This window comes from Gopherus flavomarginatus, chromosome 3 (genome assembly GCF_025201925.1).
Source record: "Gopherus flavomarginatus isolate rGopFla2 chromosome 3, rGopFla2.mat.asm, whole genome shotgun sequence".
In the NCBI taxonomy this organism is placed as follows: Eukaryota; Metazoa; Chordata; order Testudines; family Testudinidae; genus Gopherus; species Gopherus flavomarginatus.
The window spans coordinates 146,446,582-146,474,197 of NC_066619.1; the positions used below are offsets into that span (position 1 = coordinate 146,446,582).

General features: G+C 41.2%; 1 protein-coding gene across 24 annotated transcripts in view; it reads left to right on the plus strand.

Annotated features, from left to right (window-relative positions):
• Window positions 1–27,616, plus strand: part of ADGRL3 (adhesion G protein-coupled receptor L3) — an 814,176-nt gene that overhangs the window by 309,994 nt on the left and 476,566 nt on the right. The gene's annotated exons all lie outside the window — the stretch shown is intronic.

Sequence of the window (27,616 nt, forward strand, 5' to 3'; positions counted from 1 at the left end):
ACTGGCCTTATCGTTGTGCTTTGCCTATATGGCAGAAGTGAGCCATAACTGTCTGAGCAGTGACCTTGTCTAATAGTTTGTCATATTACTGCATATTCTAAAGCTACTCTTCAAAAGGTGGCAGTAGCATCCATAATAGAAATGACCTTTGAAAGTGCTTTAACTTCTGGAAACGTGCTGAGCAATGAGATTCTATGTGGCTCCCCATGGGATGGGGATGGCTGATGGCTCCTCCTGATCTGGAGACTGGAGGTACGCTCCCTGTCATAATTTAGATTGTCCCAATGGCCTGTCTAACTTAGAGCAGCCTGGACTCCTATTCTCAGTCTCTGCTAGGGTGGTGTTTCTGAAAGGGTGCAGTACTCAGTCCCCTCTGAGCCTGGAGAGCTCTGTCCTCCTCCTCCTTGCAGCTCACGTGGAGAGTCCAGTGCTGCTGGTGGCACTAACTGCTCAGGGAGCACATGAAGCACTGTGTGCCCAGCCCTGGCTCAGGTGGGGTAATTGCCTTGCCCCTTCTCAGAAACAAGAACATCTTGCCTTCAGTCATTTGCTTTTTTGGAGCCCAACACATTGCACGGGGGTGAAGTTCAGACCATGATTGGTGAGGATTATGTATTTGCTGCTCTGTCGTGCATTGCTGCTCACCTTCAACCTGTTCTAGAAGTAAGTAGCTACTGCTCCAATTAGATTGGGATTGTTCTTCTCTTATTACAGCTTAAAAATTGGTGATGGTCATTTATTAACGTTTAATTTTACTATTCTAAAACTGGAGGTTGCAAAGGGCATGATTTAGTAATGAGAGTGGATCCCAAATACACTGCCTGCGTCCTGTCTTGTGTGATGCACTCTCTCAGGAGAATGCTATGCAGTAGTTTATAAGCAGGCCCTTTAGGCTGGGTACAATAGTGCAGAACAGTTGAAATGGCCCTGGTAGCTGAGCAGCTTTGTAAATTACAGGCTGCTGTGAACCTTGCTGCATGGCAGAATCTCTACAGGCAGATAAAACTAGTGTGTCGTTATAAAAAATAGAAGGCTGATAATAATCACATAGGATGTATACCACATATATCACCTAACACATCATCTCTGTTCCTTTTAATGTGTGGCCCCTTTGCTAGGAAAGAGGATTCAGGCATTAAGGCTGACAAAATCTCATGTGGAAAGAAGTCCTGTTATTCCACTGGCTGAGACACAGATTTGCTTTGCAAGACAGAAGTCGGCCATTAAAATAACAAGATGGATTTATGGCCAAAACCTGTTTATCACTGAAATAATATTTTGCCAACTTATTTGCCCACATAGCAGTGCGTAATTGGCAGCATGTTTCATGTGAGAATGCTCTTTTTTAATAGCTGAATCCCATCCTCCATCTAAATCCAGGTCACTGAATATTAAAAACCAAGCAAAAATCTAAACTTTTACACAGGTGAGTCATCTAAAATGTGAATAATGGAAGGTTCTATTTTTAACACTTCCATTTCACTGACATGAATTGAAATCTGTCCTGTCATTGCCGTCTGTGATCTTACAGGCATGTTTAATTAAAAAATTTACTATAAGTTATCATTGTGAGGGATTCTGGGGACTCAAAATTAATAATGTTTGGTTGTTTTACTTCATTTGATTGAAAAAAGAAATTGGCCTGTTGGTCAGAAGTCAAATACATAATAAATTTATATAATCAGTAGACACCTTTCAGCCTGTATGCACCACTGACAGAACTGCTTGGAAGTCATATATTATAATATCAGACAGCCATAAAAGTAAATAAACTCTAGTTGCTTGTTTCTGTGCACAGCGAAGAGAGCACGCTGAGCAGGCGTGGCACGGATACTGACTTCTCGAGCTGATAAATGCTAATTGGTAAGTGAATATTCTGACAGGGTCTTAACTCTTTAATCCTTTCTACTGCTGCGATCACCTTGATACACTCCAGTCCTCCCTTGTATTTAGGCTGGAGTACTCAGTGGAGCTTTAGAGAGTCGGACACACAACTTCTGCTGGAATCCAACAGGATTTGGGCGCCAGATCTAATTAATTAGGAATTCAGTTGTCCAAGACATACTGTTGATAGGATTTACCATTAAAACTGCTAAAACAATGGAACGAGAGCACTCTTATAGCAAGTAAAACAACTGTCACCTTTCAATGTGGATTGCTTTCATCTATACTTTGATGCGTCTGTCCTGTTCAGTTGAATAACCATGATGCCCCTTACCATGCTGAAGGCACAAGTCGAACATATAGATTTCATATTTCCAATGAGCTGAAGGGGGCATAACATCCTATCTAGATACCTATCTGCCCTTCTTGGCTTAGCACCTTACAGTCTATTAATGTATATATCCTCATAACACCTATGTGAGGCAGAGAAGTGGTGTTATCCCCATTGTATAGATGGGGAAATGAGAGACGGGATAGAAAAAGTGACTTGCTTCTGACTTCCATACATGATATTGTCTTTAAAAGCAGCAAAGAATCCTGTGGCACCTTATAGACTAACAGACGTTTTGGAGCATGAGCTTTCCCCACGAAAGCTCATGCTCCAAAACGTCTGTTAGTCTATAAGGTGCCACAGGATTCTTTGCTGCTTTTACAGATCCAGAGTAACACGGCTACCCCTCTGATATTGTCTTTGTGCATCTAGAGAACTGGATACTGGTGAAGGTAGAAATCCTGTTGGGAAAAACACAAATTATTTAGATTAATCCTGAGTGCATCAAGAGTTGATTCATCAAAGGTAATCATGTCCTAGCAGATTGCAAACCTTGTGGAAAAATATGATGTCCCATGGATCAAACCTCTTGATAAACGTTGCGGTAGGTGGATAAGAGTAAGGGCAGAGTGGCACATAATCAGGTCACCTAGTAACATTGTAATGATATAAAATAATTACAGATAAAAATGTCCTATTAAAATTATTATGCTGTTCACAAACTTGAAGAGGTTTTATGCATTCTTTTTTGGCTACAATTATTGCAGACCTATTCAGGTGTATTTTATAAATAGTCAAGTGCTTATTTTATTCCTGACTTTTTTTTTTCCCCTGGTGGAATCTTAGGCTGAGGTTATTCTTTAAATATGCAAGCAGACAGTAATGCAATTAAAAAAAATATTTGCAAGTCAATTTGAAAATGTTCATGCTGGGAATAAACAGCCCAAGTACCAAAAAAACCACCAGTAGCCCTTTGGTAACGTTAACAGGGCAATAGAATTGCTGTATGGAATCCATAGTTTTGCTTGCTAACCTCATTTCTCTGCTCTGCCATATATGTCAGAGATCGTCTAGGCATCTTTGAGTCTGCCTCAATGTGGGGAGTGGACTGGATGACTTTTTGCGGTCTTTTCCAGCCCTACAGTCCTATAAGTGTGTATAGTCCCTCTTTACCCAATCTTTTCTATTTTCCTTAGAGTTTAAAATCTCTAGGGTCTGCATGGGTGAGCTTTATAATCTCAGGGTCAAGTATGCACTGAGACTCAGAAACTCAGCACTGTGGGAGCAGAGGAGGTATCTTTTGTTTTAATACAGTCCCCTTTTTTGGATACTAAATTTATAACATGCATAAAATACTTGACCTCCAGGGAGGTGCTGGCATGTCGAGCTGCATCATCCCTTGTTGGCCAGTTGATAGAATGGAGCCGAATATAACATTTAAGCAGGTCCTGTGTATTCATTATTGCTCTGGAATGCCATTGTGGTGAGAAGTTTAAAGTAAGGCAACCTTAGGGACATAAGGAAACTGAGACAATGAGATGGGAATGGCAGCAGTCATCAAACCATAGTTGTCATAAACAGATAGCTAAGGGTTAATGTCTCTTTCACCTGAAGCATCTGACCAGAGAACCAATCAGGAAACCGGATTTTTTCAACTTTGGGTGGAGGGAATTTTGTGTCTGAGGTCTTTGTCTGCCTGCCTGCTTTCTCTGAGCTTTGGAGAAGTAGTTTCTGCTTTCTAATCTTCTGTTTCTAAGTGTAAGGACAAAGAGATCAGATAGTAAGTTATATGGTTTCTTTTCTTTGGTATTTACATGAATATAAGTTCTGGAGTGCTTTGATTTGTATTCTTTTTGAATAAGGCTGTTTATTCAATATTCTTTTAAGCAATTGACCCTGTATTTGTTACCTTAATACAGAGAGACCATTTTTATGTATTTTCTTTCTTTTTTATATAAAGCTTTCTTTTTGAGACCTGTTGGAGTTTTCTTTTCTGGGAAACTTCAGGGAAATTGAGTCTGTACTCACCAGGGAATTGGTGGGAGGAAGAAGACAGAGGGAGATCTGTGTGTGTTAGATTTACTAGTCTAATTTTGCATTCCCTCTGGGTGAAGAGGAAAGGGCTTTTGTTTCCAGGATTGGAATTACAGAGGGGGGACTCCCTCTGTTTAGATTCACAGAGCTTGTGTCTGTGTATCTCTCCAGGAGCACCTGGAGGGGGGGAAGGGAAAAGGATTATTTCCCTTTGTTGTGAGACTCAAGGGATTTGGGTCTTGGGGTCCCCAGGGAAGGTTTTTCAGGGGGACCAGAGTGCCCCAAAACACTCTAAATTTTTGGGTGGTGGCAGCAAGTACCAGGTCCAAGCTGGTAACTAAGCTTGGAGGTTTTCATGCTAACCCCCATATTTTGGACGCTAAGGTCCAAATCCGGGACTTAAGTTATGGCAATAGTATTGGCTGGTTTTCTTTTTAATGCATTAATTGTGTAGAAGTCAGTGGAGTCTGTAGGGTGTGTGCATCTATGGAAACTGGGCTTCTGAATAAAAGTGGTCTGAGTATAGATTGTTTTGGCTTCTTCCTCCACTCCCACTTAAACATACATACACATCGAGCTCCGATTAGAAATTGTATGGTTTACTTTCCCCTTAATCTGCATATCTTGATGTGATTTTCACTCTGGAGCTGCTGCTACTTCCTCCAGTATTGTATTTGTATATATAGTCACTGATTGATAGTGTTTATGTTAGCACAACATTATTTGTGCATAATGATATTAATTTAAAATAATAGTAACCAATCAGGTAATCTGGAAATATTTCAAAAGCTAGTTAGAGCCGTGTAGAAGCATTGTAACAAATTATATGCTTTCTATGGACGTTTGATTTTTTCATTAAAAATGAAAACCCCAAAGCTGAAATATTTCCGCTATACATATAAATATTTTTAGATGGAAATGTTGCCGTGGTGATTCATGGCACCTGTAGTTCCTATTGCCACATGTCCCCTGTAGACAAGCAGACTCACCCCTGCAGCGCCGCCTGCTGGTGACTTTGGGGAATTAGCTCGATTCAGCTCCGGAGCGCCCTCTGCAGGCCGGTGTTCCACCTGTCCTCTGGCCCCTGTGTCCCTCCCTGGACCCCATGCCCTTTTAACTGGGGTGCTGCCCCCTGGCAGTACCCACACAGTTTTGGACCTCCCCCTCCCAGGGGAACCCCCAACCCACTATCCCTACCTCACGTCAGTATACGGCTACTGCCAGTCATCGTCTAGCCACCACACCCTGGGGCAGACTGCAGTATCAGCCTACTCATCACTGGCAAGGAGGGTTTGGACCTGCTGCCCTAGCCTACCCCTGGGGTGCCCCCTGCAACCCCCAGTCCTGTTAGCCCAATGCTAGGCCACAGCCTGGGGCTTTCCAGGCTGGAGCTCCCCAGCTCCTCTGCCTTTCCCCAGCCCTGCTCCACTGAGGCACTTTGTCTGCAGCTCCCTGCAGCCAGGCCCATCTCCCTCTACAGCTAGAGAGAGAATCCTGTTTGCCCCTGCTGCAGCCACTTTCCCCAATCAGCCCAGCCTAAAAGCTGCTTTCTCCAGCCACAGCCCCCTCCTGGGACTGTTTTTACCCCTTCAGGGCAGGAGCGGGGGTCAACCCCACTACATCCCCATTCTCCACTGTGGGCTGGGTTCCCCATCCAGACCACATCTTCCATGAGCCATCATGGCCAGGGAATGCCATGATTCACTACCTCCCTTTTCCAAAAGGTGAAATTGTGGTGCATTATGGGAGATGAAGTCTTACCAGGGCTATCTAGAGAGAAGAATATGGCCATGAGGCACCTAAACTACAGTTCCCATGACACACTGGGGCAGTATTTTCAAATCAAAAGTGATATTTTGGGCTGAAATTTTCAGTATTCAAATTTCTGCTGAAAAAAAAATTCTGTTTTGACAAAAATCCCATGTTTTGACCAGTCTGACAAACCCTGAACTTCACCAAAAGCTTGATTGACATTTGTTGGTAAGCATTCATATGCAGTTGTAGTTGTAAACTATTTTCAACTCAGTAATTTGTTATTCTTTGCATGGCTTCATCCCTGAGCTGTGGGGAGGGATAGATCAGTTGTTTGAGCATTGGCCTGCTAAACCTAGGGTTGTGAGCTCAATCCTTGAGGGGCTATTTTGGGATCTGAAGCAAAAGTTTATCTGGGAATTGGTCCTGCTTTGAGCAGGGGTTTGAACTAGGTGACCTTCTGAGGTCCCTTCCAGCCCTATGATTCTATATTTAAAAAAATCCTGGTGTTTTCTCATATGTTCTGCCATCAGGGGTGGCTTTCCTCTACTGTTTGACTTTATCCAAATCTAAAATTCAAAGCTAAATTTGAAGCCTCACCCCCAAAAGAATAAAAATAAACAAGCTCGCACACATACCTGTGAACGATACACCTTTAATGCTAATACAACTTAATTGTCTCATATGCTGTGGGGGAGGGGTGTACAATGCAATATCCTACAAAAAGGACAGTTAAAAACCAAACAACCCCCCGTAACCATAGTTCTTATTGGCTGATGACAGTTACAACATTCTGGCAGTCTGTGTAGTTAGATACTACTATGTATCCAGTATAGCTTCATGTTTGAGATCTCATTGGGGGTGTTATCCTTTAAAGTTTGTCCTGTGTGACAAGTTGAGTCCCAGTGCAGCATAGGCCTTGAAGGTATTTCCGTATTGGCTTGAACCCTTCGTAATGCACCATCAACATTGGAACTCTCCCAGGCATAACGTGATACATGGCAACAATACATTTTTTTAGCAAATATAACCACTGATGCGTAAAAGCAAAGACAGTTAAAGATAGGGTGACCAGACAGCAAGTGTGAAAAATTGGGACGGGGGTGGGGAGTAATAGGAGCCTATATAAGAAAAAGACCCAAAAATCAGGACTATCCCTACACGATCGGGACATCTGGTCACCCTAGTTAAAGAAGCTGCTTAGTCTTTAGTATCAATCCTCACAATGTAATGGAAGAAAACGGGTGCCTGTTGTAGTTGCACACCAGCATTCGCACATGCTGGTGCTGACTCAACTTCCTGTTGGCTTGCAGAGCAATTGTACGAAGAGAACAACCCCTATATTCTCACAGCCTACCAGTGTAAGGATGTGGTACAGTATTTACATAGAGGCAAGGGTGAGTGTAATGCAAATGTTATGATGCCAATGAGGATACATGATACTGCCATTGAAATGAAATGCTATAGGGCACAATTAGAGACAGGGTTTGATTTTCACAAATTTCCTGGACTTGACACCAGTTTCCTTAATGTGACACCTCTTTGTTCATACAAAATATCAAAATGGCACTTAAATTACCCTTTGAGTAGAGAAGGTAATAATAACCACGCATTATAATATGTTTAAAACACAGTGTTGCTTCAGTCAATGTTTCAGATTTAACTTTCAAATGCTTTTCATCTGCAGATTGCAAATTTGACAGACACTTTTTATAAATTTTAGGCTGCAAAGACTATTTAAACTTCCTAAATGGAACAGTGTTTATTTGCATTTGGCAGAAGTTTGTAGCGCAGTGAATTAGCAGTAAACTGATACTTAAGTTCTGATGTATTAGAAATTAATTCCTCACAGATTTTGATTGTCCGCTTTTCTCTATGCCATCGTGTGTTTACACAAAAAGTATTTCTTCAGAGCAGGGAATCCTTTTTTCTGTTCAGGAGCCTGAATAAGACTTTGCACTGAATAATTGGCACAACTCAACAAAGCCATGTATTAAATAAAAATATAATAATATTGAATGAGACTGCTTTAGTGCACCAAGCAGATCATCTTCTGTGCCCTTAGATTCCATATAAGTAGAACAGATCAATGATGATCTATAGTATATATTGTCTGGATGTGCCTAGTACAGAATGGCTATGCTAAATATTATATATGAATTAAAAATCCCATTGTTAACACAGCATTGAGTCTGTGGAGTAAGTAATCAGAAATTAAGAAATGTAAAAATCCAGGTTCCAACAGCAAGGCTAAGTCGGCCATATTGCACCTGCTATCTAATGTAATATAGTGGGAATCTGTCGTCATCACACCAACGCTGTAAACTCTTAGGAGCAGGGGTTGTCTCTCTTTACCTTTCCGCAGCACTTAGGAAAATGCAGCCCTGAACTCTGGGCGCTACCATAACAGTCATGGTGAGCTCTTACCATTCCCTACTCCCCCCACCCAGTCGTGCTTTTTAATTAGGGCAGTCGATTAATCACAGTTAACTCATGCGATTAACTGAAAAAAATAATCACAATTTAAAAAATTAATCATGATTAATCACACTTATAACAATAGAATACCAATTGAAATGTATTAAATATTCTTGGATGCTTTTCTACATTTTCAATATTGATTTCAGTTACAATACAGAATACAAAGTGCACAGTGCTCACTTTATATTTTTTATTACAAATATATGCACTGTAAAAATGATAAACAAAAGAAATAGTATTTTTTCAGTTCATCTCATACAAGTATTGAAATGCAATCTCTGTATCGTGAACATGTAATTTACAAATGCAGATTGTTTTTGGTTACATAACTGCACTCAAAAACAAAACAGTGTAAAACTTTAGAGCCTACATGTACTCTCAGTCCTACTTCTTATTCTGCCAATTGCTAAGACAAACAAGTTTATTTACATTGATGGGAGATAATGCTGCCTGCTTCTTATTTACAGTGTCACCTGAAAGTGAGAACAGGTGTTTGCATGACAGTTTTGTAGCTGGCGTTGCAAGGTATGTACATGCCAGATATGCTAAACATTTTTATGCCCCTTCATTCTTTGGTCACCATTCCAGAGGACATGCTTCCATGCTGATGACGCTCTTTAAAAAAAAATGTGTCAATTAAATTTCTGACTGTCCTCCTTGAGGGAAGAATTGTGTGTCTCCTGCTCAGTTTTACCACATTCTGCCATATATGTCATGTTATAGCAGTCTCGGATGATGACCTAGCATATGTTTGTTTTAAGAACACTTTCACCACAGATTTAACAAAATGCAAAGAAGGTACCAACGTGAGATTTTAAAAAATAGCTACAACACTCAACTCAAGGTTTAAGAATCTGAAGTGCCGTCCAAAATCTGAGGGACAAAGTGTGGAACATGCTTTCAGAAGTCTTAAAAGAGCAACACTCTGATGGGGAAACTACAGAACCCAAACCTCCAAAAAAGAAAATCAACCTTCTGCAGGTGGCATCTGACTCAGATTATGAAAATGAACATGCGTCAGTCCGCACTGCTTTGGATTGTTATCAAGCAGAACTGGTCATCGGCATGGATGCATGTCCTCTGGAATGTTGGTTGAAGAGTGAAGGGACATATGAATCTTTAGTGCATCTGGCATATAAATATATTGCAAAGCTGGCTACAACAATGCAATGTGAATGCCTGGTCTTACTTTCAGGTGACATTGTAAACAAGAAGAAGGCAGCATTATCTCCTTCAAATTGTAACTAACCTTCTTTGTCTGAGTGATTGGCTGACCAAGGAGTAGGACTGAGTGGACTTGTAGGCGCTAAAGTTTTATATTGTTTTATTTTTGAATGCAGTATTTTTTGTACATGAGTCTACATTTGTAACTTCAACTTTCATGATAAGGAGATTGCACTACAGTACTTGTATAAGGTGAATTGAAATTTTTTTTTCAGTGCAAATATTTGTAATAAAAATAAATAAAAGTGAGCATTGTACACTTTGTATTGTGTTGTAATTGAAATCAATATGTTTGAAAATGCAGTAAACATCCAAAAATATTTAAAATAAATGGTATTCTATTGTTGTTTGAGAGCGCAATTAATCACACGATTAATCGTGATTAATTTTTTAATTGCTTGACAGACCTAAATTTAATTATTTTTAATCAAAATGGGCTCCCTGCCCTCTCTCCTCATCAGTCATTGGCTGGTACTCAATTGACAACCGGTGCTCTGCCAGAGCTTGTTTTTAGACTTTGGTTTTGAGGTACCCTAGGCGATACATTTTGGCCCTACTCCAAAAGTAGTGTGGTTATTGTAAGGTTATTATAAACAAAATAACAACTGCTCGTTGTGTGTGTGGGGGGGAGGGGAGATGGGGGAGCAGGGAAATGGGGGTATCTGGAATATTCTTCCCCAGCAACTACGTTTAGGGGGAAAACAAAACTGACCCCCCCCAAACACTAGTCGCCCTGTTTATTTGCTGTATCCTGGTGTATACTAAAGCTTTACATTTTTAAGGCCAGATTTTAAGAAGTGCTCTGCACCCAGCAGCTCCCATTGAGAACAATGAAGAATTCCCCACTACTTCTGCCCCCCGACAGCAATGGGAGCTGTTGGGAGCTGTCTGAAAACCTGGTTCGAAGTCGCTTTCCAAGAGTACTAATGCTCTAGGTATAAGAGTCAATCAAGGCAGGGACTGGACGAAGGGTGACTTCCACCAAAGGCAGAGAAATGTCCCCCATGCACCCACTGCACACCCATGTGAACCCTGTGCATTACCATCTTTACCTTCATTCTTCCGGCACCTTCAGTGTATGACTTGTTCTTGAATAATTATAAATATTTCACTTCCTCTACTTGCTGCTTTTGCTTTCCCTTCTCTTTCTTTCCTGTTCTTTCACCCCCTCTTTCCATCCTTTCTGTTGCATGTCTAGTATCTCTCCCTTTGTCCATTTTTGTTTCCTTCCTTCTCCTTTTCCTGCATTGCATTTTCTCCTTTCTTTCTGCCATGGGCTTTCGGTCACTCCCCACTCCTCTGACCTCTCCTTGCTGTTATTGCTCATTCCCCCATCTCCCATCATTTCCGAAGCACAACAGACTATGATTACAGAAAAACTTTCTTTTTGGTAAATGATGACCAGGAGTTTGTTAGCAATATATCTATATTTTTTCTGGACTGGCTATATTGATAGCAATCTGGGACAGCATCACTGCATTAGATACAGTGGTTGCACTGATGATTTCTATGCAACTTCTAACCTTACTGTGTTGCAAATAACTTGTGCCTTTAATGTCCATAGCTATGTTCCATGGAAATGCTGGGAACGTACACAGAGGGAACAGTTCATTGGATTCATGAGATTTAGAAAAAAAGTTTTCCTATTTAAAGTGTTGACATTTTCCTTGTGCAGCATCAGAGCCAGCTGTCAGATGAGTTTGGGTGGAACCATACAGTATGTGCTGGTGGGGTCAAATCTTTATCTTGCTTACAACTTCTGAAGACCCATTAAGCATCATTGCCCCTTGTTGGCCAGTTGGAAGCAGGGGCTTAGCAATGACAATGTTGCCAACTCTTGTGATTTTTATCACAAATCTTGGAGTATTTGGTTAAACCCCAGCTCCTGGAGTCAGGTGACTAAATGAGACTCTCGACTTTCATTTAAAAATAAAATGAGTTTCTGGTCCACATGTCTGTGAAGAAAAGCCTGAAAGCACAACCCCTAAAAGCTCAGGATATGTCTACATGGTAGCTGGAGGTGTAACTTGCAGCTCAGCTTGAGAGATGTATCAGTGATAGCTTCATCAGAGATGTGGTGCCAAAAATAGGACTTAGCCATGGAGGGTGTGAGTGGCAGGAGGGGATAGCCATCCCCAGTATGATCCTATCTGAGACCTTAGGTACATATTCAGGTGAGCTAGCCCCTCCCGCTGCTTATGCTGATGTGGCCACGCTCCTATTTATAGCGCACTAGCTCAGTTAGAGCGAGCACGGGTATGCTTGGGTTGGAAATTACACCTGCAGCTACAGTGTAGACATATCCTCAAACACCAACAGGCAAATAACAAAGAACCTAACCTATATAATTTTTAAAAGTCTCATGAGTTTTAAGCCAGTCTTACGATCTTTGGGGGCTCATGATTTTCAAATGCTTTGGGTAAGCAATATTGTTACCATTTGAGTGGGCCTTCTGAATTCATTACCTGGTGCTTATGCTCCTAACTGAGTGCAAGAAAAGGTTCAAACAAGGGAAAAAGGTCAAACTGTAGGCTCAAAAGGAAGGGCAGAACTTCCTGTACATAGCATGGGGAATAAGCAGAGAAATTGTGGGGCTGCCCCAGTTCTCCCACTATCCTTGTGTGCCATGTGGCTGGTTGGTTTATGTTCTGCAGAAGCAAACCTAAAATGGCCTAGGATAGTAACCAGCCCTGGAAACACACAACCTCATCAGGGATGGAAAAGAAGTACATCCCCATTCCTTCAGCCCCAGCCAAGGAGCCATGTGGAGTCCAGTAAGACCTGTAAGCCAGTCACAGCTCCCCTTTACCTGGCATAGGTGCTGGCACACAGACATACGCTGTGGGGAGGTTATGCAAGGGGAATATCAGTGAGGGAAATCAGACAACACAGCAGCAGGAAGAAGAGCAGCTGATATAGTGCAATCCCCAGAACAACATGCAGAGATCTTGTGCAATGTAGTTATAGCAATGAGCTTGTCCAGTCACTTCCTTCTGTAGACCCCTGGCTGCAGGATACCTGCGTCTGTAGATGTGGTTTATAATAGTGGATTTGGGGCCTTTGCAGTTAAATATCGTTTTCTTCATTTGGTTGTGGAAACAACAAAAAACAAAAACTTGAGGTGATATCATGATGCTATTGAAGTTAATGGGAATTTTGCCCCCAGTGTTAGACATTGTACCTGCGTATAAGAAAAAGAATGTCTCTGCCCTGAAGAGTTTATATGGGGAGATTTTCAAAGGCACAAAGAAGGGCAGGTGCCGTTCTCCCGCAGTCTGTGTAAAGAGTCTAAGTAAGATAAAGAGTGAAACAAGAGACAATTGTAAGGGAAGGGGAAAGGACTATAAATATGTCCATCTTTCTGCAAAGATTTACTTCTGTGTCGTCACTGCTGCCCAGGCCGCCTGTGTATGGCATCATGAGCCACTGGAGCAAGGGGTAGGCTGGGTCTCCCAGGATCACGATTGGCATTTCGACATCAATGGTTATTTTGCAGTCTGGAAAGAAAGTCCCTGCTTGCAGCTTTCTGAACAGACCTGTGTTCCTAAAGATTTGCGCATCATGCACCTTTCCTGACCATCCCACGTTGATGTCGGTGAAACGGTTCCTGTGATCCACCAGCGCTTGCAACACCATTGAGAAGTTCCCCTTTCAGTTTATGTACTCTTTGGCAAGGTGGTCTGATGCCAAGATAGGGATATGCATTCTGTCGCCCCACCGCAGTTAGGCAACCCCATTGTGTCAAAACCAGCCACTAGGTCCTGTGCCTTGCACAGAGTCATTACCCTTGTTTTGCAGAAGTCTGTTAATGGCCCTGCAAACTTGGATCACAACAGATCCCACGGCAGATTTACCCTCTTCAAATTGATGCCCCACTGACTGACATTCCAAGCTTCCACGGAGCTATCGCCACTCGCTTCTCCACTGTCAGAGCAGCTCTCATTTTAGTATTGCTTTGGTTCAGGGCTGGGGAAAGCTCTTCACGCAGTTCCTGGAAAGTAGCCTTATGCATTCAAAAATTCTACATCCGCTGCTCATCATCCCTTAACCACATAATAATGCGGTCCCACCAATCAGTGCTTGTTTCCTGGGCCCAGAAATGGCGCTCAACCATGTCAAGGTGATGTGTGACTGTCGCCAGCAACTGGTAATTGCTCTGTTCTGCGTCTTCCAGCAGGGCCACTTGCATGGCATCACATTGTTCTGCGAGGCGGCTCCTGTATCTGCTGTGTAAATACTGCAGAGTAAGGTGTGAGGTGTTTGTAATGCTCACAAAAACAGTGTACAGCTAAGTGGGATCCATGCTATGGCATCTGCATGGGTAACCCAGGCTTACGAAAAAAGGTGTGGAAAAGGCTCGGTTTGTTTGCCGTTGATTTCAGGGAGGGAGTCAGGGAGGTAAGTGCATCATGGGAAGCAAACACCATGTCCCCATAAGCACTCACACCAATGTTTTTGCCTCATAATGCATGACAAGCCTCACCCAGAATTCCACTCGTCTATGTGCACTGTGGGATAGCTACCCACAATGCAGCGCAGCGTGCATTGATGCAAGCCCTGCTAGTGAGAATGTGCTCCGCTGGCATACTGAGCATAGTGTGGACACGCAAGATTGACTTGCTTAAATCAGAGGCTCGATGTCGATTTATATAAAATCGACTTAACTTTGTAGTGCTTCACATTTTAGGAGATTTAACCCATCTTGTTGACTTGCAGTTCTCATGTTATGCCTATCTTGTGTCTTTTATAAGCCAAGATTGCTAATAGTGACTTTGTGGGATGAACTAATAGGGAGTAGAGTGAGACCTCAGATTGATTTTCTGATCTGCAGTGTGAAAGATCTCAGTGTGTACATTCTTCCATTTCACCACATTTTCCGTTCATTATTACTTTACTTTAGTTGGATCAAGCATATATTTTTTAGCAACCACTGATTTGTAAGTAAACAGTTACCAGAAAGTCTGTAAGAATGGAGAGGTACGAATCTCTAAAGATTAATTTCTTCTTTCAATTCTTATTTTTTACTTTGTCTGTTCAAGACATATTACATTAGACTGCCTGTTGTGATGCATTTTAAATGTGTGGCTGGCTAGGAATGCCAAATTATATCATTCTACCAAACACAGAAGAAGAGGTAGTTCAATGAGAAGTTATAACACACTCCTGGTGCCATGTCACTTGGGAAGCAAAGGTTATATACATACCTTGGTGCTGCATCAGTAATGAATGGAGGTACCAAAAATGCAAAGTAAAGGTTTGTATTTGTCGACATAGCTGTCTCCAGAAGTCTATCATTAATTAGAGAAATATTCCACTACAAATTATGAAAATTAGCAGGAGACTGATTTCAGTTACTCTCATTTGCTCTCATTAACACTTTAGCATAATGCACACTGCAGTCAAATAAAAAATGGAACCTTTATTTGTGTCTTTTGAGAGTGCCTCAAAAAAGCGCCTTGATTTATACTCCACTTTTTAGTCTAATTAAAACTGATGATTAAAACATGCAAGTCCCATAAGATGACTCTGCTAAAGTGATTTTTAAAAATAAATAATGTTAAATGTTCAGGGTTTTACAGTCTAACTAAAGAATGCTATCAGTGTAGCTCATTACACTGTGTATTCAAACTCCAGTAATTATCACCAACACCTCAGCTGGTGGTGAATATTACTTTATTGAAGAATATTGCACAAATTTGCTAAAAAGACCCAAACAAGTATTATTGTTAAGGAAGTCATGACCTTAGGCCTTGATCCTGCAGTATTGGAAAATTGATTGGCTTATATTTTCTCAGATGTGGCCTGTGGTGCAAAATAAATGAACAAAAATTTTGTTGTGGTATTTCTTCTGCTTCCCCTGTGTTATTAATATTCATGCTTTTGCTAGGGCTGTTTTAAAATATATCCTTGCTTTTGTTGCTTTTTGCTGTAAATGGTGTTTCCATGTGTGTACTGTTGAGTGCTTCTACCAAAGGTACGGAGATGTTCACGCTGTCACAGTGCAGAATCAGCTGTATAATTTGCTTTGCAGACTCAGGAGGGCTTCACCTTTCACTGTGCCTCCTGCTGAGCTGAGATGCTGGCAGTAGCAAGGGAGATCTGCACATCAAGAAAAACACTGTATGCAGATCTTACCCTTTTCCACGGCACTGCTCTCACTTCCATAGACTGTAGGGTGAGCTCTCCAGGGAGCTAGAAGTAAAACTGGGTGAATTTTGGGCCTAAATTTTTTTGGTGGGGAGAAATGCAGATTCAGTGACCCTGAAACATTTTGCAAATGTTTGTTGCTTTTGACGAATTGCTCTTGGCAAAAAGCAAACAAAAATTGTATTTTTTTTTTAATAATGAGATGCTTGACTTTTAAAAAGAGATTTCCTTTGCTGTTATGAGATGAGGAGCACTCAAGCTAAACAAAATATGTTAATCCTGAAATGAAATGTGTGAATTAAAAAAAATGTTCTGGTTTTGGGTCAACCCGAAACTAAGTAGTTTTCCAGTTTTTCAGAGTTGCCAGAGATCTGAAATCATTTATTTGCACAGCTCTCATTCTGAGGCTGTGAGGATAAGTAGTCAGGTCAGGAAGGAATGGATGCATGTCCCTCCTGGCTGGTCCCATGAAGTTCAAGGTGAAAATGTATTACATCCTGTATTACTTTTCCATAACACTCTTTCTCTCTCTGTGTGGCGCAGAGCCCATTTTTCAGAGGGAGTCGTGGGGCATAGGAGTCAGTCTGTTAGAGGATGGAATGGAGGGAGACCCAGAGCCAATGCATTCAGATATCCAAAGCAAGCTGCAGACCCCCAGGGATTTGTGTGTTTGATGGCTGGTTCTTGACAGAATGATTCAAGAAGAGACTCTGCAAAGAGAATAAAGCTTGCAGAGATTTCCTACCTCATCCTGTGTGTGTGTTCCACCCTATAGCACCTCACAGGAGCTTGCAAGACAGAGCCTTCAATCACGTGAATGCAGCCTGTCTTGTTCCAGTATAATACAATATGCCCTTTAAAATGCTGTGTGAACTCTCCTGCTTTTATGTGGTACTAGAGCATCGCTCTAGATTAAGGGTTGTGTTCTGCTGTTGTATTAATGGTGCATAAGTTGGGTTTGATTTCCTATTATATTTTTGGTGAGTGATTTGGTCAAGCCACACAATTTGGTTTGTATTCAAGATATATCAGCCTGTGAAATGTTGTGGAAGACCCTTTGCTGAGTACCTTCCAGGCTCATTGACTTATATGGGAGCTGAGACCATGAACCGTTTCTGGTCACGTTACCTGTACATGATGGGGAGGTAGAGTGTGTCCTTTGTGAAAGGGAAAAAAATTGACCTGAAAAGTCTACTACTAATGGCCAAGACTAGTAGCTAAAAACTCTTGTCTTATAACAAAACAGTTAACAGTGCAAAGGCTGAAATGTGTGCTGCAAAGTGTTAAGAGTATCCAAAATGTTTCTGGTGGCTGGTCCCCTGAGCCTCACTCCTGCCCCCGCCCTTCAAGAAACCACATAGCTAGTTCCTGGGAAGGACCTTGAGGTTTGTACTCCCTCTGAGCGTATGGCTACACTTGCAGTTGTACAGCGCTGTGAGTTAAACCTGTCTTCGTATAGCTGAGTAGGGAAAGCGCTGCAGTCTGTCCACACTGACATCTACCAGTGCACTGTTGTGGCCACATTTGCAGCATTTGCAGCGGCATTGGGAGAGGTGCATTATGGGCAGCTATCCAGCAATCAAGTGGCTGCAACGTGCTTTTCAAAAGGAGGGGGTGGGGTGGAGTGTGACAGAGAGCGTGGGGCCGAGAGAGTGGGTTTTTGGAGCCAACGCTGTGTCAGCACCCTGCCTTGTAAGTTCCGACCCCCTCCCTCACCCCCTCTCACTCAATGAAAGGAAACAACAGCTGTTTGTTTTTTCCTCACAGACCAGATAAGCAGCTGATCCCCGAAACTGACCCTTCCCCTCCCTCCCGTGCCGCCTCTCTCTTCAAGCAAACACTAGCTGTGGGCATTCCAAAGGGAGCCCTCCTGCCTGCCTCTACTCATTCACAGCAAAGAGTAGCTGTGTTTGGTTTTTTGATAAGCAGCTCCTGGAGCCTGGAGTTCACAACAAAACAAAGAAAGTAACCTTCACTTAAAAGGATTATGGGGAGTTTCCGGAAGTCAATCACTGCATAATAAGGTTTGTCATAAACAGATAGCTAAGGGTTAATGTCTCTTTCACCTATAAAAGGGTTAACAAACAGTGACCAGAGGACCAATCAGGAAACAAGACTTTTTCAAATCTGGGTGGAGGGAAGTTTGGGTGTGAGTTCTTTGTCTTGGTCTGTTCTCTTTCTCGGCTCTGAGAGTGATCTTTCTATCTCCAGGCTTTCTAATCTTCTGTTTCCAAGTTGTAAGTACAAGGATAGTAAGACAATAGGTTTATATTGTTTTTTTGTATTTACATGTGTGTAGTTGCTGGAATGTGTTAAATTGTATTCTTTTTGGATAAGGCTGTTTATTCATTTTTTCTTTTAAGCAATTGACCCTGTATATTGTCACCTTGATACAGAGACCATTTTATGTCTTTTTTCTTCTTTTTATATAAAGCTTTATTTTTAAGACCTGTTTAAGTGTTTTCACTGGTTAAGGCTAAGAAACAAAGGGAGGGGGAAAATCTCTTTGTGTTAGATTTACTAAGCCTGACTTTGCATACCCTATCGGTGAGGGGGGAGAGAGATTTGATCTCTCGGTACTTGTGTTTCAAGGACTTGAAGCAGGGAGGGTGGAATCCCTTTGTTTAGAGTCACGGAGCTTGAATCTGTATATCTCTCCAGGAACCCAGGGATGGAACACCTGGAGGGGAAGAGGGAGAAGGGAAGTGGGTTATTTCCCTTTGTGGTGAGACTCAGGGCATCTGAGTCTTGGGGGTTCCCCAGGGAAGGTTTTGGGGAGACCAGAGTGAGCCAGACACTGGAATTTTTCTGGCTGGTGGCAGCGATATCAGATCCAAGCTGGTAATTAAGTTTGGAGGTTTCATGCTAGCTTCTCATGTTCTGAACTCTAAGGTTCAGATCTGAGTAGGACAGTTATGACAAGGTTACTCCCTATTTACGCTGGAGCACCAGCGTCTCAGCCACTCCGCAGCAGCTGTTAATCCTCTCGGGGAGGTGGAGATACAGCGCTGTATGTGCCTTGCCAGTGTGGACGGGGAGTGAGTTACAGCGCTGTGGGTGGCTTTATTGCGCTGTAACTCTCAAGTGTAGCCAAGGCCTCAGAGACTCATAGGATTTCAGTCTCTTACTTGCGGAAGTTGACCATCTAGGTCCGGCAGCCCAAGGCTGCCCTCATTTACGTGGTGCAACTCCCACAGACTTCAAAATGCAGACGTGTAGCAAGGGAGATTTGCTGATGGACTGGTTTAAAGCTTGTAATGTCACTGTTAAATATCAGGTGCTATCATTTGATGTGATTGTGTAAGAATATTGAGCAGGTTGTAAAATACCAGTGGTAAAATATTTTCATAGAGACATCAACTGCCTTTTTTCACATCATTCTACCTTGCAAAGTAGAGGGTTTTAATCTAGTGTGCTTAAAAAGGATTCAGGAAACTCCAGAAACAGAGATGAAGGTAAACTGTTTAATTTTGCTTGTTTTGAAATCAGTGTCCTTGAAATGAATTTTGTGTGCACTCTGTTTTACATCTGAAATAAAATAATAATCCCTCATAAATGTATCTACGGTGTATGTTCCCATTTGTCTCAACTACTCACTGTTCTTTCAGAGAAAATCTTATTGATTCTTCTTAGATTTCCACTCTTAGTTGTAGCTTAAGTTTGCTTTTTCACGTCAGACTGGCACACAGGTCTAGATAAGGGCAGTCAAGTGAGTAAAAAAGTTAATAGTGATTAATCGCATGACTAAAAAATTAATCGTGATGAATTGTATGATTAAAACAGTTAATTGTGATTAATCACATGATTAATCACAGTGTTAAACAATAATAGAATACCAATTATTTAAATATTTTTTGATTTTTCTACATTTTCAAATATATTGATTTCAATTGCAACAGAACACGAAGTGTACAGTGCTCACTTTATTTTTGGTTCCAAATATTTGTGCTATAAAAACAAAAGAAATATTTTTCAATTCACCTTATACAAATACTGTAATGCAGTCTCTTTATTGTGAAAGGTGAACTCACAAACGCATTCAAAAATAAAACAATATAAAACTTTAGAGCCTACAAGTCCACTCAGTCCTACTTCTTGTTCAGTCAGTCACTCAGACAAGTTTGTTTACATTTGCAGGAGATAATGCTGCCCACTTCCTATTTACATTGTCACCTGAAAGTGAGAACAGGTGTTGTAGCTGGCCTTGCAAGATATTTACATGCCAGATGTGTTTAAGATTCATATGTCCCTTCATGCTTCAGTCACCATTATAGAGGACATGTCCATGCTAATGAAGGGTTCTGCTTGATAATGATCCAAAGCAGTGTAGATTGACACATGTTCACTTTCCTCACCTGAGTCAGATGCCACCAGCAGAGTGCTGATTTTCTTTTTTGGTGGCTCAGGTTCTGTAGTTTCCACATCGGAGAGTTGCTCTTTTAAGACTTCTGAAAACATGCTCCACAGCTCATCCCTCTCAGATTTTGGAAGACATTTTGGATTCTTAAACCTTGGGTCGAGTGCTGTAGCTGTCTTTAGACATCTCACATCGATACCTTCTTTGCATTTTGTCGTTTCTTTAGTGAAAGTGTTCTTAAAACGAACAACATGTGCTGGGTCATCATCTGAGGCTGCTATAACATGAAATGTATGGCAGAATGTGGTAAAACAGAGCAGGCGACATACAATTCCCCCCACAAAGAGTTCAGTCATGAATTTAATTAATGAATTTTTTTTTAATGAGCATCATCAGCATGGAAGCATGTCCTCTGGAATGGTGACCGAAGCATGACAGGCATACGAGTATTTAGCATATGTGGCACGTAAATACCTTGCCATGCCAGCTACAAAAGTGCCATGCGAATGCCTGTTCTCACTTTCAGGTGACATTCTAAATAAGAAGCGGGCAGCATTATCTCCTGTAAATGTAAACAAACTTGTTTGTCTTAGTGATTGGCTGAACAAGAAGTAGGACTGAGTGGACTTGCAAGTTCTAAAGTTTTACATTGCTTTGTTTTTGAATGCATTTATATAACAAAAAAAATCTGCATTTGTAAATTGCACAAAGACATTGCACTGCGGTACTTGTATGAGGTGACTTGAAAAATACTGTTTCTTTTGTTTATCATTTTTGCAGTGCAAATATTTATAATAAAAATAATATAAATGGAGCACCGTACACTTTGTATTTTGTGTTTTAACTGAAATCAACATATTGGAAAATGTAGTAAAACATCCAAAGTATTTAATAAATTTCAATTGGTATTCGATTGTTTAGCAGTGCGATTAAAACTGCGATTATTTTTTTAAATCACGGCAATTTATTTTGAGTTAATTGCGTGAATTAACTGATTAATCGACTGCCCTAGTCTAGACTGAATTGTTCTGTAAGTTCAGTTATTGAGGCACACTTTGAATGGGTGTAAATAGTGACTGAGTCCGGCTGTGCATCTGGCTCCTTAATGGAAAGTCTGGAGAATTGGAAAATATACTCTTAAAATTCACAATTTCTCTTGGCCTCACGGTAGTGAAAAATGAATTGTCCATATCCCTTTGGTGTTTTGTCACATGCTGAGCATGTTTGTTGGTTAGCTGGAACCCTTTTCACTGACAAACAATGTTGTGGAGCTAGAGAAAAGCTAGAATGAGACACACTTCGCACAGGTCACCAGTGTCTTTGTCTCTCTCTTTAGAGTACTTGGCCCAGTTATCCACAGATTGCAGTACAGGGCTGAACCCTCCATTGGTGTAAATCTGTTGTGGATCTATGCCAGTTTGCACCAGCTGAGGTTCAGGCCTGCTGTATATTCTAAGAATTGTGCAAACACTGGGTGTGTAGCAGCATCCAATTTTCTGTCTGTTGCCTCTGTTCTAATTTATGCTGGAAACGAGCCTTGTCAGCAGGTGAGCCTCTGCATTCCTTCCTCATCTTAAAGATGCATACACAGAAGAAAGACACCTGTTAGGACACCTGTCTCTAATTAGCAATTTAGGACCCTAGTCAGCTCCATAGAAGTCAGTGGAAAGACTCCCATTGACCACAGTGGGGATTTGGATCAGGCGATTCTAACGGCTCTCATCACCATGATATCTGAGTGCCTTGCTGTCCCTCAGAAAACCCTAATTATGTGATATGTCACTTTGGACCGTGACTGTTTGTAGTTGTATCCCCTGGGGACTGGCCTTCCATGGAAAGGTTGATCTGGTGATTCCGGTGCTAGTCTTGGGCCTGAGACACAGACTCAGTTCCCTGCTCAGCTATGTACTGGAGATGTGCCCTGTGTGGATGGAGGGTGATTTTTTCATTGATGTAGTTAATCCAGCTCTCTGAGATGCAGATCGATTGAGGAATTCTTTTGCCTATCTAGATGTGAGTTCTGTTGAGAAGGGGGCTTATGTCGATCTAAAGGCTTCACCCAGGGCGTGACGTTTTTCACAGCCCTGAGCAATGTAGCTAGGTTGACCTAAGTTTTAGGTGTAGACCAGGCCTTAGTTTCTCTGTACTGAAACTACCCATAGGGATAATGCAAAAAAAGCAAACATCATTCTGGGATGTATTAGCAGGAGTTGTAAGCAAGATATGAGAATTAATTCTTCCGCTCTACTCTGCACTGATTAGGCCTCAGCTAGATTATTGTGTCCAGTTCTGGGCACCACATTTCAGGAAAGATGTGGACAAATTGGAGAGAGTCCAGAGAAGAGCAACAAAAATAATTAAATATCTAGAAAACGTGACCTGTGAGGGAAGATGGAAAAAAAATGGGGTTGTTTAGAAGATTGAGAGGGGTCATGTTTTCAAGTTCATAAAAGGTTGTTACAAGGAGGATGGAAAAAAAATTGTTCTGGTTAACCTCTGAGGGTAGGACAAGAAGCAATGGGCTTAAATTGCAGCATAGGCTGTTTGGACATTAAGAAAAACTTCCCAATTGTTAGGGTGGTGCAGCACTGGAATAAATTGGCTAGGGAGGTTGTAGAATTTCTGTCACTGGAGATTTTAAAGAGCAGGTTAGATAAATACCTGTCAGAGATCATCTAGATAATACTTAGTCCTAGCAGTAGTGCAGAGGACTGGATTAGATGACCTCTTGAGGTCCCTTCCAGTCCTATGATTCTATAATAACACTGCGTATCTCACAAGGATGTGGATTAAAAATTGTGAGGTGCTCATTTACTGGCATTACTCAGGTACTGGAAGCCATATAGGATATATAGAGTTAATTTAAAAACATGTAAAATATTTACATTTATTCCCATAATAATTTTACTGAGTGTTTTTTGGACTGTATTAGTGCAGCATTCCTAAGTATGGAGGCAAATATCAGATGTCCTATAACCATTTATTTTCTGTCCTATGGAAGGCTAAGATTTCCATATGCATTTTTAATTTTTCTTTCACTGTTACCAAACATGGCAGGCAGATAATTTAGAAGTTTTGCTTCCTTATTGGAGGAAGTCTCTAGTTTAGCAAAATTAGGTCTGTTTTTATATCTCATTCTCATAATAAAAGGAATGTGAAAGGAGTTTCACTGAGTTAATGAAAAAGAGTTTTATTATAATAGCTACTAATGGTGAATTTTAAAATTTATTTTTTAATGAAGCCATGGAAGGCACGGGCAATATTAACTGCATGCTTAGATCTCCTTTTTAAATGAAAAATACATCTGCTGGTGTCATTTTTGTTAATGCATTTAGTAAATAATTTGAAAAGTGAAGAGCTTCAGGAAGGAGGCATGGAATTAATAAGCAGAGAGACAAAACAATAGGTTTAAATTGCATGGTTCCAGTGAAAGATTGTAATTGTCTTTTAACTGTACAGAGCTCATGGACCCTGCAACACGTGTTTAATCTTCCAAACTGTCATAAATTCGCTGTGTGGGGAGCTGAAATTGAAAGGGGCACTCCAAAAATGGCTAGTGGTTTGGTTAAGCTCCGCAAGTTTGCATTCAAGGAGTTTTTTTCACATCCGTTCTATTTTGGGGGGGGCAGAATGTGTGCTTTCTACTCCATCACCTACTGCCTAAAACTGTGTTGGTGCCTTGAGCCACATTTCACCTTGGCTATTACAGCTTTTTTTCTGTGTCCTCCTGCTGATGTCCTAGCTCTCTCCAGTCCATCCATTACAGTGCAGTCCCACTGATCACAGCACTTGCCCCCTCCCATGAATCCCTTCCCTGACTTCCTTGTCTCTTTCTGCATCATGTTCAAGGTGGGCAACTGCACCTTCATAGCTATTAGAGAGACAAGGTGGGTGAGGTAATATATTTTATTAGACTCATGTCTCTTGGTGGGAGAGACAAGCTTTTTTTCTACAGGAAATGTGATCTAAGGTAGCTAGTCCAATACAAGATACTACCTCACCCACCTTGTCTCTCTAATATCCTGGGACCAACACGGATACAACAACACTACAAACCTTCTTAACTGTGCTATTCCCCCTAATGTATATCTCAGTCAGTCCTTTCTCCTTACTTTCCCCTCTGTCTTTCACGCCTTTTTCCATGCTGCCTTCTGCATTCAGAGGCACCTCCTCCTTAAAATCCTTTTCTTCTGTAGCTCCTCACTTGCCTGATCTTGTCCACAGAGTGCCTGCACACCTTCTCATGCCTGACTGTCGCTCTCTGTTTTGGTCAGTGTCAGATATTAAGGTCATCTTCTTTGCTTGATAAGGTGCCATGTACATTTATGGCCCTACAGACATTAGTGATAATGACAGGGAGAGCAATATAGCAGAGTGGATCTGGGAGGAAAATTTGTGCTTCAAGGGTTGAGAGTTTATAACTGTTCTTATGAAACTTTGTCCCTTGTACTGTTTTGACAAACTCTGTCTCTTTGGGAAGGGAGATTTGAGGTCATGAAACAATTCATAAATCACTTCTCCCCATATCCCTGCTTAAAGTGAGCCGATCCTGTTGGCATTAAGAGACCAGCAGGATGCTGCAGTACCACATTAATGTCAAAAGCATTGAGATAAATGACAGCTACATTAATTGAGTAGGCATTTGGGCTCAATTTGAGATTCTAACGTTTTTATAGGTGCACTGAGGGGTAGCAGTGAGAAGTGTGTTGAAATGTATTGGCGGTTGATCTTAGCTGCTAGGAACATTAATGTAAACACAGATGCTGTATCTGTAAGTCATGAAACAAAGGTGATGATCTTGTGTGTTGCAGCACGCCCATCTTGGAAGGCTACATACCAACTGTGCCCATCTGTTTCTTTAGCTATTGTGAAGTTTAACAAGAGCAATAGGATACAAGCAAATGATCATAATATCTAGCTCCTATATAGAGGTTTTCCTCAGGAGATCTCAAAGCATGGCACATAGGAGATCATTATCCCTGTTTTACATATGGGGAAACTGTGGCATAGAACAGCAAGTGATTTGTATAATGTCACCCAGCAGCTGAGCTGGAAATGTAACCCAGCCTTCCTGAGTCCCAGACTAGTGTTTTATCCACTAGGCCAGGCTATCTCCTGCAATAAATCTACATGTCCAGTAACTTTTGAATAAAGTATAAAATCTGTTTCTTAAAGTCCTTACTTGCTTGACCTATTACAGTTAGCAAATGCAAGTTGTTTTTTAGCCTTACTCTTCTACCCTACTCACAACCGATATAATGCATCTGAACTTTGGCCCAACCCCATTTCAAACCAAGGTGGATCTTTCCAGTACATGAATCAAAGCTTAACTCAATGGGTGGTTTCACTCCCCTGAGTGGATCGCTGCTTTGTCTTTTTTCCCCACTGTAAATAGGAGGGTCCCTAGTTCAGAGAATTCAGCAAGCCAAAAATCTAATACTTGGCACAGCTGTTGGCCTCTCTTCATGGTAGATTCTCAGAGTCAGGGGGAATTAATATGGAGGTCACCAGTGGAGATAATAAACCATTAAAAAAAATGACTTGGTATTGTACTCATAGTATGAATGACACTAACTATACTTTAAAGACATGGCAGAAGTGATTATCACGGGGGGGGGAGGGGAGTTTATCATCAGGATCATTAATAACCTGGGACCCAGGTTCTCAAATTACAATTAGCTCCTCCACAGCTGTGACCTTCATGATTTGCTCATTATTGTTGATCTCACTAGTTCACTCCCATACCGTACCTCTCTTCAGAAATAGTTCCTCTGACGGCGCTGACCCCAAGGGTCCCAGTGAGAAATTAGTCTTAAAACAGTCATTGTTACTTCTACCTGTAAAGTGTAACACTTTCCTGTATTAAAAATGCAGTAAATTGTTAATACAGCCGTTGTAAATCCAGCTGTTCAGTCAGATCCCAATTAGCATGATGGCTGTTAGACTTCTGGATACTCCTGGGAGCAGTTTATAACCGACTAAGCTTCTAAACAGTTGCACACTTGCTCATAATACTGAACTATAGTCTGCCCTGTGTTGAAACTGTGCAATTGGGTTGTACTTCTCAAGTGAGTTATTGACTGAGAGAAGAATTTAGATCATCAGGTTTTATTCATCTGAAAAAATCTTCACCAAAAAAACCAAAACCAAAAACCAAACCCACCACAGGAATGTGCCAGAAGTGTAACCTCCTTCCCTTCTCATGCTGTCTTCTTAGGAAAAGACACTTGGTTCCAGAATGACACTGAATTTGGGCCTTGGTCACTCACACCCAAATATGCTCTGTAGAGCTAGGGGGACAGCATTCCGTGGCATCTGGTGGAGAGAGAAGTTGTCATTTGTTTCTAGTGCCTCAGAGCTGCATGTGAGGTGAAAGTACCAGTCCTAATTAGCTCTCAGGAAAGCTTTACTGCTGTCTGTCTTTACTAAGAGTCTTGCTGCTATAGATGTCTCCAGACTTGAATCCTGCTGCACTTGCTGCCTGAGATGGCTTTGGACTGTCTTGCTGCTGGTGGTGATTTAGAAATCTTTGGAGCTCTTTTTACTTACCCAGCCAGCCTCAAGGACAGAGGGTTAGTGTAGACATTGGAACAGCTTATTGTTTTTATTACCCCCATGATATTCCACTTGCTAAGAACTGGAGCATATTATAAGCTTTGTTTTGTTTTATATTGTGTCATTTATATTTAATATAAAGACGTTATGTAGCATTCATAATTCTTGTTCATTATTCTTATTCGTCACAGCAGTTCAAAGGCAGAATGTAGCCAGTCTGGATGGTAAAGGAACTGAGCATGGCCCCTCTGCTGTAACAACACAGTTACCCTACCTAAGAAGTAGCTATGAGTAGGAAATGGTCTTAGAATCATAGGGCTTGAAGGGCTATTTCAAGACTAATTTAGATAATGTGGTTTCTTGTAATTGGTTTGTATTGTGTTGCACCTGTACATTTAATTTCCTGTCTGATTGCTCACACTGCTTTTTACACCAATAGAAGGAGAATACCAAAATATACATTAACCACATCTGAGAGAACTAGCAAACCAGGTTTCTTTAGTTAGCAAGAATTCAGTGTATTAGTTTGTTGTGTTGGGTGGGTATGTTTCACAACAGGCCAAATTTAGCTGCTCTTCACAAATGACTGTTATCATACTTGAAACTGAAATAATAATGGGGCACTATGGCCGTGACTTATTTGCTTTCTGAAGTCAACTACCAAGTTAATCAGAGTAAAAATAGCATGTATATTTTGTATACCTGGCTTCAAGTCACAAACTGCCATTTCCTTAATTTTTAGGAGAGGTGGATATTATAATAATCCTCTTATAATAAAGCCTTCTCATGCTTTTCATCAGGAAATCTCAAAATGTTTTACAAAGGAGGTTGGTACAATCGTCCCCATTTTA